Source organism: Podarcis muralis, chromosome 3 (genome assembly GCF_964188315.1).
Source record: "Podarcis muralis chromosome 3, rPodMur119.hap1.1, whole genome shotgun sequence".
Taxonomy (NCBI): domain Eukaryota; kingdom Metazoa; phylum Chordata; class Lepidosauria; order Squamata; family Lacertidae; genus Podarcis; species Podarcis muralis.
In genome coordinates this window covers 84,564,806-84,576,931 of record NC_135657.1, presented here as the reverse complement: position 1 = coordinate 84,576,931, position 12,126 = coordinate 84,564,806, and the positions used below count along the sequence as shown (strand labels likewise).

General features: G+C 39.5%; 1 protein-coding gene across 1 annotated transcript in view; it reads right to left on the bottom strand.

Annotated features, from left to right (window-relative positions):
• Nucleotides 1-12,126, bottom strand: part of COL9A1 (collagen type IX alpha 1 chain) — an 89,436-nt gene that overhangs the window by 76,411 nt on the left and 899 nt on the right. The window lies entirely within an intron of this gene.

The window sequence follows — 12,126 nt, the reverse complement described above, 5'->3', positions numbered from 1 at the left end:
AATGAGAGAAAATATATATGTTATCTTCTTAATGAGAGGCCCTCGGTGGTCTTTTATATCAGTGGTTCTCTACCTGTCTAACTGCTGTTACCAGTACCTTGAAAGCAATTTACACAAAGGCCTGGTAATGTCACTTTGCTTGGTTAGGCAGCAAAATGTTTAAGAATTTATAGATCAAACTTCTTATAGATCATAGTTCAAAATTTATATCCATTTAATATTTAATAGTCTTACTGAATACATACAAAATGTTACTTTTGTCTTTTTTCTGGCACTGGAATGAAGAAGTGCCAAACTCCATGAGGCTGAATAACAGTGTTTTATGTCGCATCTTGGGTGCCATTACGGAGACCCTACCTGAACTGCACTGATACAACAGACTGCCTAGGAATGTTTTAGAATAGGCAGCTTTCATGGAAATTTAATGGCAAGAGCAAAAAAACTGGCTTCAGGGTGTATTTATGTCGACGAAACAAAGGCAAAGCCTGATTATCAGGCTGCCAGGTTGCAATCCTGCACAGGTACACGTGCAGAAGTCTTGTAAGTTTGCACAACGTAAGTAAAGTTTTCGTTGCTAAAGAGATCTGACGGACTTGTCAGGCAAAATGATGCAATTCTTTGGTGGGGTGATGTGTATCATTAGCTTTATCTTAATTGTTGGGAGAGTGATTAAATGTAACTCTTAACAGATAACTCTTACTGTGACTAAGTGTCTGTAACTAGATTAGTTGGAATACCTGCTTCAGTTGGTTTAAAAGTTATTGTTTATATTTTGGAGGGTGGGGAACCAACACCACCAAAAAACCCTCCCCCAACTTTTGCATGAAAGTGTGTTAAATTGCATCTAGTAGTGTAATGGAATGGTATAAATGGTATAATGCCATTATCAACACAAGTAGCTAAAAGAATCCTGTTTTCCCATTGGAACATTTACTGACCTATTTCTGCTGTGTTCTCTTGAGCAAACTGATGGAAAAATTGTGCAGTGTCAGTAACATGGCGAGAGTTTTTTTAAAAAAACAAACCCGTAGTGATTACATCTAAGCCGAGCAAAAACAGATGCAACTCAGAGGTGATAAATAAAAAAAAGCTTGGAGGTATGGGGAAACTTCCTTATGAAGAAAAACTGTTAAGAAAGAGGGTGGCTGTGCAATTAAAGAACTTCCACTTTTCTTCTTCTGATATCCCCCCCCCCCCTTTTAAATGTATTTCTACAATTTCAATTTCACTTACCCAGGACTGGTCTACTGTGCTGCCCCCTCCCTTTTCTGCACCTACATCATCTTACCACCTCAGGATTTAACAGCTTCCTTGTGCTGCATATGCAGATTAGGCAAGCAGCTTTAATATAAAGGGAGAACTGGGGTTAATGCTTTGTAGATATTGAAAGTGATGGTTTTGCAGATGCAGCATCAAAATGCAGGGAAAGATCTGGGAGTGTTTTTTTTTATTGCGTCTGCTTCTCAAAGAAAGAGAAGCAACCATAACATTGGACAGGTGTGTGTCTGTTTATAAGCGTATGTGCTTATATATTATATACTGCAAGGTATCCCACATATCTATCCTCCGGATGTTTTGGACTACAACTCCCATCATCCATGGTTGGGACAGATGGAAATTGTAGTCCCAAGCCTTTAGGAGGGTGTGACATTGGCTAGCCCTGCTTTACAGCTAAAGATGTTTCGTGTCAGTCTTTTGTTTCACCGATCCTAGGGTGCCACTGTTTTGGAGCAGCAAACACTGCTGTCGGAAGCTCAAGACCATGAAAAGCAAACCAAGTATTTATTCAGAATCTCCCCAGAGCATCCTTCACAAAACATGGAAGCTAGGCCTCAGAGAGTCCATGAGTTGTGGACCATGGCCACTTCTTGATGGGCTTCGCCTTCTCAGCATTCCCACTAGGCCTCTGGCATGTCTGTCACAACCTCATTTACAGCAAATTCCCTTGACTGAAATCTCAAGAGAGTCACATCCAGTTTTTTTATAACTGTACTGTTTTTTCTTTTTTAAAAAAAGGTTTATACTGCAATGAAAATGATCCTTCTTTCTCTGCAAGTAGTTTTTTTTTGGGGGGAGGGCAGTGATTTTGTTTATGGCAGCAGCATGATTTGAGAGAAGTTATCAAGTTTGGAGAAACTTGCTGTCACATTATTTTTGGCATAAGGAGAAGAGCTAAACTTATTCTAGATAGGTAATTATGTTTGCCTAGAAATAGCAGAAATTCCAGGAATCAATGTTTTTGCTGGCCCTGTTCATACACACTATACTCTATGGAGTGAAATACTGGAAAAGAGAATTGCATGAACTTCTGAGAATGTACTAAGAGTAACAGCAGAAAACAATTTCACTACTAACCATTCTCAGGAGTACGGAGTTTGGTTTTAACTGATACAAAATATTACCAATGAGATTTTACTATTCATCTGGGGAAATTATTTAGCACATAATAATCCCTAGATAGCCATAGATATAGATATAAAACAGTGTTTTATTCTTCCTGCTACATGTGAAAAATACTATAATATACGTTTCAACCAAATCATAGGGGGTTTGTTTTAATAAAAAAAGTTACTATATAGATTTGTGCATATGCAATATCTTTCCAGCTGAACGAAAATTGCACTCTTAACTTCCGATAGCCCCATGTAACTGAGAGTGTGCTCCTATACACAAACTATGCTGAGAGGCAGAACAGCCACTGTTTCCTACACCAATTCAGCCTAGAAGGGGAGGGTAAAGCACACTATTGGAACATCCAAAGACAATATTAAAAGAGCAGGCATGCAGCATGGTATGGAAACACTTCCATAGCCCAGAAATCAGGGGCTGCAACAGAAATGAACAGTGGGGGGCGTTGCTCCTTCCTTTCATGATTCCTAACAGAGAGACCACAGACCTACTTGCTACACTCATATGCAAAACATATACACAACCAAGCGATTAAAAGAATCCATAGTAATTGTAAAACACCAACAAAGATCTACAACCGTTCAAATAGAAGCAAAACTAATAAGCAGATATGGCATCACATTATAGAGATAAAATACATTCTTAAAGAATAACCAGACAAGTTTTAACTTGATGAAACTGATATTCTGCTGATGAGTTATACTGACAAGGAGACAGGGATACTCTGGAACCTAAAAACAAATAAAATGCAAGAAAGATATCATTAGGTGCAAGGCACAGAGGAGATTCGGATTTAATTGGAGTAGGCATCTTTCCCACCCGCTGTGGCTTTAGGGCAAAGGATACACCAAACTGAGCAACAAGTTACAAGGCAATGTTTTATACAATATTGTTTCAAGCAGATAATTTATATCAATGTTTTTTTAAAAAAGAATATTTTCCTCAGTCTATTTTTAAGATAAATAACACAACTGCATTAAGCAATAGGAAGGAAGCCTTGTCAAATATTGATATTCTTTTTCAGCTAATGAAGTATAATATTTCTGAAACTAGATTTCAGTGTGAAAAAAATGTTCATTTATGTTAAATAGATGGTGTTATAAAAAGCTCAATAAAGGTCCAATTAAACATGAAATCAATTAGTAACAAATGTTCAGCTTAAAGAAAACAAATATTTGAGTCCACATCAAACCTGGAAACTAGGTTGGTTTCCGTCAGTATCAGAACTAAGCCTGCAATTCTATCCATGTCTACCCAGAAGTAAATCCTCCTGAATTCAGCGAGTGGCGCTGTGGGTTAAACCACAGAGCCTAGGACTTGCCGATCAGAAGGTTGGCGGTTTGAATCCCCGCCGATGGGGTCAGCTCCCGTTGCTCAGACCCAGCTCCTGCCAACCTAGCAGTTCGAAAGCATGTCAAAGTGCAAGTAGATAAATAGGTGTCGCTCTGGCGGTAAGGTAAACGGCGTTTCTGTGCGCTGCTCTGGTTCACCAGAAAGCAGCTTAGTCATGCTGGCCACATAACCCAGAAGCTGTATGCTGGCTCCCTCAGCCAGTAAAGTGAGATGAGCGCCGCAACCCTAGTCGTCCGCAATTGGACCAACGGTCAGGGGTCCCTTTACCTTTACCTCCAGGTAGCTGGCATTAGGACTGCAGCCTAACTGTCCAATCCTACAATCCACTGTACTAGCAAGTTGGTATTTAGGACTAGGACAAATTGCTGCTCCACCAATACAGTGGTACCTTGGTTCTTGAACGGCTTAATTGATGAACAAATCGGCTCCCAAACGCTGAAAACCCGGAAGTAAGTGTTCTGGTTTTGGAACGTTTTTCAGAAGCCAAATGTCCGACGCAGCTTCCGCTTGAGTGCAGGAAGTTCTTGCAGCCAATCAGAAGCTGCACCTTGGTTTTCAAATGGTTTGGGGGGTCAAATGGACTTCCAGAACGGATTAAGAACCAAGGTTCCACTGTGTACTATTCTTCTTTTGTTACTCTGTTTATTATTTTGCTACTTTTGAAGCTTTTCAGGACCATTGCCTGCCTGCTGCAGTTGTAAAATTCCAACAGTGCTGGCAACTTGTTCAACACTGCAGAACTGCATATCCTCACCTGCGTATAGTTTTTAACAAGTGACTCTCCTCTCCACTCCCTAATAATGAGTAACCAAGCAGAACTCTGCATAGCCTGGCCATGGGCACAAGAAGAAAACATACTCTGTTGAGGATTTTGTTGATTTCTTAGACTGACATTAACTGTACAAAACAAAGAGTAGGAACTGTGTACTGAAATGTACCAAAGTGGTAGAAAGGATATAGACACAAACAGTAGTGGCTGTAATTAGTGCTGATCTTGAATGTGCCACAGCCGCCCACTTCAAACCATGAACCTCACTGAGTCACCATCTCGGTCTAAATTCCCTCACACGGCTGGTGTGATACTTACCTGTGCCATTTTACACCTGCCTGCTCAGAAGCAAACCCCATCGAATTAAATGATATTTGCTCCCAGGTAAACGTGTATGGAATCGCAGTCTAAATCAGTGCCCTGAGGTTTGTGGAGGGAAGGTAGCACACAGCTAAAATAAATACATGCATGTTGCATCTAATTGACATGCTAGCCTAACTTCTATGTGTGCTAATTAGATTTGGAAGGAATTAGGCTGAGCAGGTAAGATGTTTTTAATCTGAAAAAGTAATCTGTGAAAATAAGGAAGAAATATGTGGCCAACCTCATGTTCTCCAAGTGTCTTCTAGTTACTGAAAAGAGTGGTTTTATCATTGTAGCTTACTGATGCCACCACCATGGTTTCAGTGTTTTGATTGGTATAGATTTAGCAGCCTTAGTACGTGTTTTCGTGGCAACCATTAGACTATCTTAAATCTCTTCTGGTTGATGCAGATAACATGGAATTTATTGGATTACATCACAAAGTCTGTGTACATTTCTTCTTACAGAAGTGTAAGATTCTCTGCCTCTCAGTGAATGGCAGGGATACTTTTTAAAAGTAAATATATATTACAAACATCATTCTTAAATGAGTAAATAAATCTGAGGCAGTTATTTCAGAGAAGACCACTTTTAGCATCCTTTATAATAATAAAAAGGTGGCCTGTACACAGAATGTGCACAATTTGGGAATAGTGGATGAGTGGATGGCAAACACACGGATTCTCTACATCTGAAGCAGAAGGAAAGATGTGTATGCATGACCACTCTAGTGGCACCGATTTTGACCAATGCAATATGGTATCAAAAACTGAGACACATAAGCACACTTCGGAGAAGTGTACAAGAAGTCCACTTGCAGAAATATGGTAGTTACGTTCCTTCATTTTGTGGGGTCTCAACCAAAGTGCTGTAGTGTTTTCCTATTCCCTTAATAGGAAAGCTTCAAAGATACAGCCAGCCTAGAGCAGCGGCCTTTTTAGACTGGAAGTCTGTGAGCTCTTATCACCAATATCTGTAAATCATGGTGAGAGCCATTTTCAGCTGAAGACATGGGCAGCAATGCTTTAAATCAGGGCTGGCCTACCTGTGGATCTCCCAATATTGTTAAGTCTCCTTAGATATTCTATTAACGATAAAAAAGAAACTTTGAACAGAGGAGTCAGTATGAAATTAGTGTGTCTTGCTTGCTTTGTGCCCAGAAGGTCATCAGACTTTGGCTCTGGTGGTCTGCCAAGGATATTTAACTCCAGATTAAGGGAATGAGGTGTTAGCAGAGAACTCCCTGACAAGCAATGCTCTGCATGACCATTAGCAGGACTTCCCAGTTGATTCTCAAAATAGGTGTGGAAGTGCTTTCTTTTAGGAACAAATGTGGCCTTTTCTCACATAAAATCTATCTGCTTTTTTAAAGGGGTGTGCACAACTAGTTAAACTGCTCTTGGGATCTAGGCTCATTAGCATATAGATTATTCAAAATCCTACACCGCCCTATCTATAGAATTTGTATAAAAGCTGAAGACTAAAAAAAACCCAGTAACATAAAACGGAAACAGCAGGAATCCAAATGTGGTATCCCAAGGCACAAAGTGTCCCACATCTACTGGTTGTTTTCTTCAGTTTTGTTAGATATTCCCTTGTTCTAGTATCATAAGGGATGAAAACTTTTCTCTTCTTCTTTCACACATTTTTAATTTTATATCATGTCCCACCTTTACTCGTGGTTCTTCTACAGTAAAAAACTGCAAATATTGTAACTATTCCTCATAAGGGAGCTGCTCTAGTCTTTTGACCATTTTGGTGTTCTGAACCTTTCCCATTTCTACAAGATCTTTTCTGAGGTAACATGCACAGTATTCCAATTCGAACTGCACACCAGCTACAATGGATTATACAAGAATATTTCTTACTTATTAGTGCTCATTCGTGTAAGTATTCAAGCTCACCGAATACATGAACACACATTATAGCCTATTCTAGTCCCAATTAATAGCCATTTCAATACAAAATTAAGTACAGTGGTACCTCGTGTTAAGTACTTAATTCGTTCCGGAGGTCTGTTCTTAACCTGAGACTGTTCTTAACCTGAAGCACCACTTTAGCTAATGGGCCTCCTGCTGCCGCCGTGCCGCCAGAGCCCGATTTCTGTTCTTATCCTGAATCAAAGTTCTTAACCTGAAGCACTATTTCTGGGTTAGCGGAGCGTGTAACCTGAAGTGTATGTAACCTGAGGTACCACTGTACACCTATGTTCATTGAAATAAAGGTGATTGGATTTGTCTAACTGCATAAAACGCAGCTGTAAACTGCGTTGAATGTGCCATTCAAAGGCACATTGTATTTACTAATGTGATTTCATTCAAGTCAGTATAGTAGATTTATAGTGCAATCCACTGACTTACTTCCAGGTAAACTATGTAATTGGCTGCAGCCATAGTCTGAAATCCTGAATAAACTTACTAGGGAGTAAGCCCCATTGAACACAGCACAACTTACATTGAAGAGAGCAGGATTTCACTGTTGGGTTTTAATTCCTGGGTTCTTCCAGTCCCTTTCCTAAAACTGACAAATAGCGTGCAACTTAACTGACACACCAGCTGAATGACCCATTTTAAAAGAAGCTCCAATAGATCTTTAAATAAACTAGCATAGATTTAAAATATGCCCGAATTGTCTCTGCTAGAGTAAGTCAGTACACCATCTCCCCTGGAAGGAAAATAAAAGCAAGAAGGCAAGGCAGGTTTTATTGTAGCATGGGAGAAAATAGTTCACACAATAACTTGACCTACTTCACATTCTCTTTATCAGCTGTTCTTTGTATTGCAATACTGGAGGCTAGAACACATACTACCCATTTCCCTTCCACTATCCTAATTTTGTTTTACTGCTAAATGCAGAAAGTGCTCTGCCAGGATAGAATCATGAAAGACAGATGAGAAAGGACTCTTGTGGTGAAAAGGCATTGTAGATTTTTTAGCTGCATGATTCCCAACAGTGAAGTTTGAAAAATTTAAACGCAGAAAAATGGAACAACTACAACTCACATCAAAGCTCCCACACAAAATTCACTTTCTTGTTTAGATAAAAAACAACAACTTTATGTACAGTATAGACTTTAGAATGATTATCCAGTATTGTGATATTTTGTCTAATAGTTCTGATGTTGTAATAGGGAGAAGAGCTATCCAGTAGATTTAAGTGGTATTAACCACGACCAAGCTGAATGAAATCTACTTCTAATAATTCACATTTTCATTTTTTGACAACTTTATCATTATTTGTTGTATTTAATTTATACACAAACAAGTATCAAAGCAACGTCAATTACAACTGTGCAGGGCCACTATATACGTCACAATTATGAAAAACAGCTCTCCAAATACTGTAGATAGCACGTGCAACGTGCATTAAACACACAATGATGTGAAGTGCAAAAAAAATATAGCCAGTGTTACAAACTGAATATAAATACAATAAGTACACAACTTCTGTGCATTTAACTTGCATGCATTCGGCTTTATGCATGTGGCCAAAAAATAAAAATAAATTAAAAAGCACAGAAAAGAGGCATGATTCCTGGAAAAATGACTTTAGCAGTCCGCCACTGAACCCAATGTGTTTTGACTATATGCTATCAGTACACATAACTGATAGCTGTTTCACTGCTAAAAACATTACAGAACATTAACCTACACTGGGTGATATCCAACTTTCACCAATTCCCTCTTTGCACATTTGCCCCTTGGGCCCACCCCCAATCTGCTACAGTATGTTAGGGGGCACTTCAAAACAGCATGGTTTTTGTGTTTCTTTGGTAGCTGACAACTGAAGCTAAAGGACCTTACATTTGCAGCTCCCTGTGCTGTAGTGAGTAGAAAGGAGCAGCTATTCTTTAAAAACTTTATTTAAGTATTCAACCATGCTGTGTTGTTGTTTTTTACAGGAGTGAACAAACAAATCAAACCAGAGCAAAATAGCAGTACCATGGGTTACATACGCTTCAGGTTACACACTCCGCTAACCCAGAAATAGTAAATATATATTTCCAATAAATTTAAAAGTTGGAGCAACTAAATTTTGATTTGCGAAAGCTTCTTGGGTTTGTATATTAATCTAGATGACACTCACAAATTATTTAATTGATACACACAATTGATGGGCATAATGACTCAGTGGTGTTTCTTCATATATGAAAACTGGATATGACTTCACAACAGATTGATAGTTTATGATGAGGATTTAATTGAAACAGATTTTGCTGCCTATCCATCCTGATATTTAATTATGCATCTTTCTTTTCACTGATGGCATAATTAACAATATGAATCTACAGTTATTCTAAAGCACTTTTTAACCAATGAATCTACTCTATCAATTATGAATGTGTATATTCAATTTTAAAACTGGCAATTTGTTTATGTTTTACATCATTTTGCGTTAAATGTTACATGTATTGTCTATTTTAGGGGCTGAGAACATAAAAGAGTCCTGCTGGATCAGGCCAAAGGCTCATCTAGTCTAAGCACTCCGTTTTCACAGCAGCCAACCAGATTAATTTGTAACCATTGTGACATTTATCATTTCTATTATTTATTTATTTTATTTATATACTGCTTGATTGTAAAAAAAACCCCAAAAACTCAAGGCAGTTTTCAAAAGGCAAAACAATTTATATTTATTTATTTAGAAAAGTTATAGTTTCATTTGCTTCTTCTGAATTTTTCGGTTTATTGTAACAGATTAAAATAATTTTTCTGATAGTTTGCACAGACAACGCTTGTTATTGGACAACTGAAGAATGAAGTGAATGACTAAATTAAAATTGTATACTGCTCTGCACAATTCCCAAGGCTGGGAATCAAGCAGGCGGCCTGTTTTAAATGAGATTGCACTCCCTTGGGTACGTACTCCTAAACTCCATATTGTTACTGGAAACCCAGGGGTAAGTCCAGCTGCTGTAAATCATGCTCTAGTAATCTCCTGTATAAAACTATTGCAATGTGCTCTGAAGATGGTTCAGAGCTTGCAGGTAGTACAAAAGGCAGTACCTCGGAATCTTGTTGGGTTTTATGCCTAGAGACCAGATAATATTTGGTCCTCAAAGATTGGCACAGGCTTATTATTATTATTATTATTATTATTATTATTATTATTCCCCACCTTTTCCCCTGAAGGGTACCTCAAAGCGGCTTGCAGATAAAACAGGAACAGCTATTTACTACTGACCTAATTTTGGTTTGGACATACTGTATAAAATCCTAAACGGCTTGGGATATGATTGCCAGAGGGAGCCCCTCTTGTGCCTTCAGATCTGCTGGGGAGTTCCAGTGCAAAATGAAGCCTGAGAGCTGATGACCCGTTGGAGGAATGTCTCAGCCCAGTGCACTGGTTGTGGAACACACTTTCTCCAGAGGTTTGGCTGGCTCTAGGCTCCAGTTGAACAATCACATCCTTGTTCAGCCCCTTTAAAGGTGAGGTTCAGGCTTGTGTATTAGGAAACTGACAGACTGCTGATGATCTTACTGTGCTTTATGTTTATTGTTTTAGGTTTTTGTTGCTGCCCTAGGGTCTTATGTCAAAGAGCAGCATAGAAATTACAGTGGTACCTCTGGTTGCGAACGGGATCCATTCCGGAGCCCCGTTCACATCATGAGCAGAACGCAACCCATGTCTGTACGTGCCGCGATTCGCCGCTTCTGCATATGCACGTGACGTAATTCTGAGCGTCTGCGCATGCAGTGAAACCCAGAAGTATTATTTTTTATTTACTTTTATTTATTTATTTATTTATCCTGGAGCATCCAAGAATGTCTATAGTTACAATATTAAAGAGAGAAATCAAGTGACAGCAACGACTAAACAAACAGCACAGCTATCTTTAAAAACTTTTTTTAAGTGGGAACCAGGTCAGTTCTTGAACCTTCATGAAATATTTGACTGTCTTCAAATAAAATGTTGTCAAATGACCAGCATTCACACTCAGCCCTGGTTGTTTGCAATAGTTGTGCATCATTCCATGCGAGGGAAGAGGAATATCCAGCGCAGGAAACAATACGCCAGAAAGCAAACCAATGTATATGTACTGTAATATATACAGCTGAGGAATGCTTCCAACAGCAAGTGAGTGACTCAGCCGTAATACTATGGCTTTGATCCAGAGATGTCTTAGGCGGATGATCAAGCACTTCCACAAGACAGCATCCTGAATTCCTCCCATTCTCCCATCCTGCTGGAGCCCATTGTGCCCCATCCCCCACAGTTCCAGACGGTCCAGCGACCTTCAGGAGCGGGTCTGGGAAGACGTAGTTGTGGGGGAGGTAGGGGTAAAGGAGCCAGGAAAGCCCCACCACATGAGTGGCGTTCCATTCTTTTATAATCTGGATTCAAACCACTAGTGTAGCTGGGGGGCATACTGGATGGCAACTTACTGCAGGGGCAGCACTTAGCACAGTGCCTGCAGTGCACCCAAGCCAAGTGTCTTACTGTTTGAAAGTGCAATACAGTGGTACCTCTGGTTACGTACTTAATTCATTCCAGAGGTCCATTCTTAACCTGAAACTGTTCTTAACCTGAAGCACCACTTTAGCTAATGGGGCCTCCTGCTGCCGCTGCGCCGCCGGAGCACGATTTCTGTTCTCATCCTGAAGCAAAGTTCTTAACCCGAGGTACTATTTCTGGGTTAGTGGAGTCTGTAACCTGAAGCGTATGTAACCTGAAGCGTATGTAACCCGAGGTACCACAGTATAGCTCCTGGAAGCAGCTAGATATAACAACCAGCACTTAGACCCCTCCCTACACAAAAAAGATAGACAGATATAGATAAATTCAGTTCTTAACCCGAGGTACTATTTCTGGGTTAGTGGAGTCTGTAACCTGAAGCGTATGTAACCTGAAGCATATGTAACCCGAGGTGCCACTGTAATGAATTTCACATCACTTCTAGCTCCCCGCCCCGCCCCCGTATTAGCTACTACACTATACCTAGGCACAATATGCACAGGTATTTTAGAAAAGAAGAAGCAATTGCCACTACAGTATTCACATAAAACACAAAGATCAAACACAGCTGGATTGAAAGACAGGGGAAGCTACTGTATTAATATGACAAAACCACAAAATAATCAAAACAATGAGAATCATTCAAAGGCATTCCAAAGTGAATCACTACCATCAAGTCCCTAACTTTTACCATCTTTTCCCCCCCAAAATCAACAAAAGACATCCTGTTAAGCTGCTCCCATCAATATTGTTCAGCATTATTTTTGTTATATTAC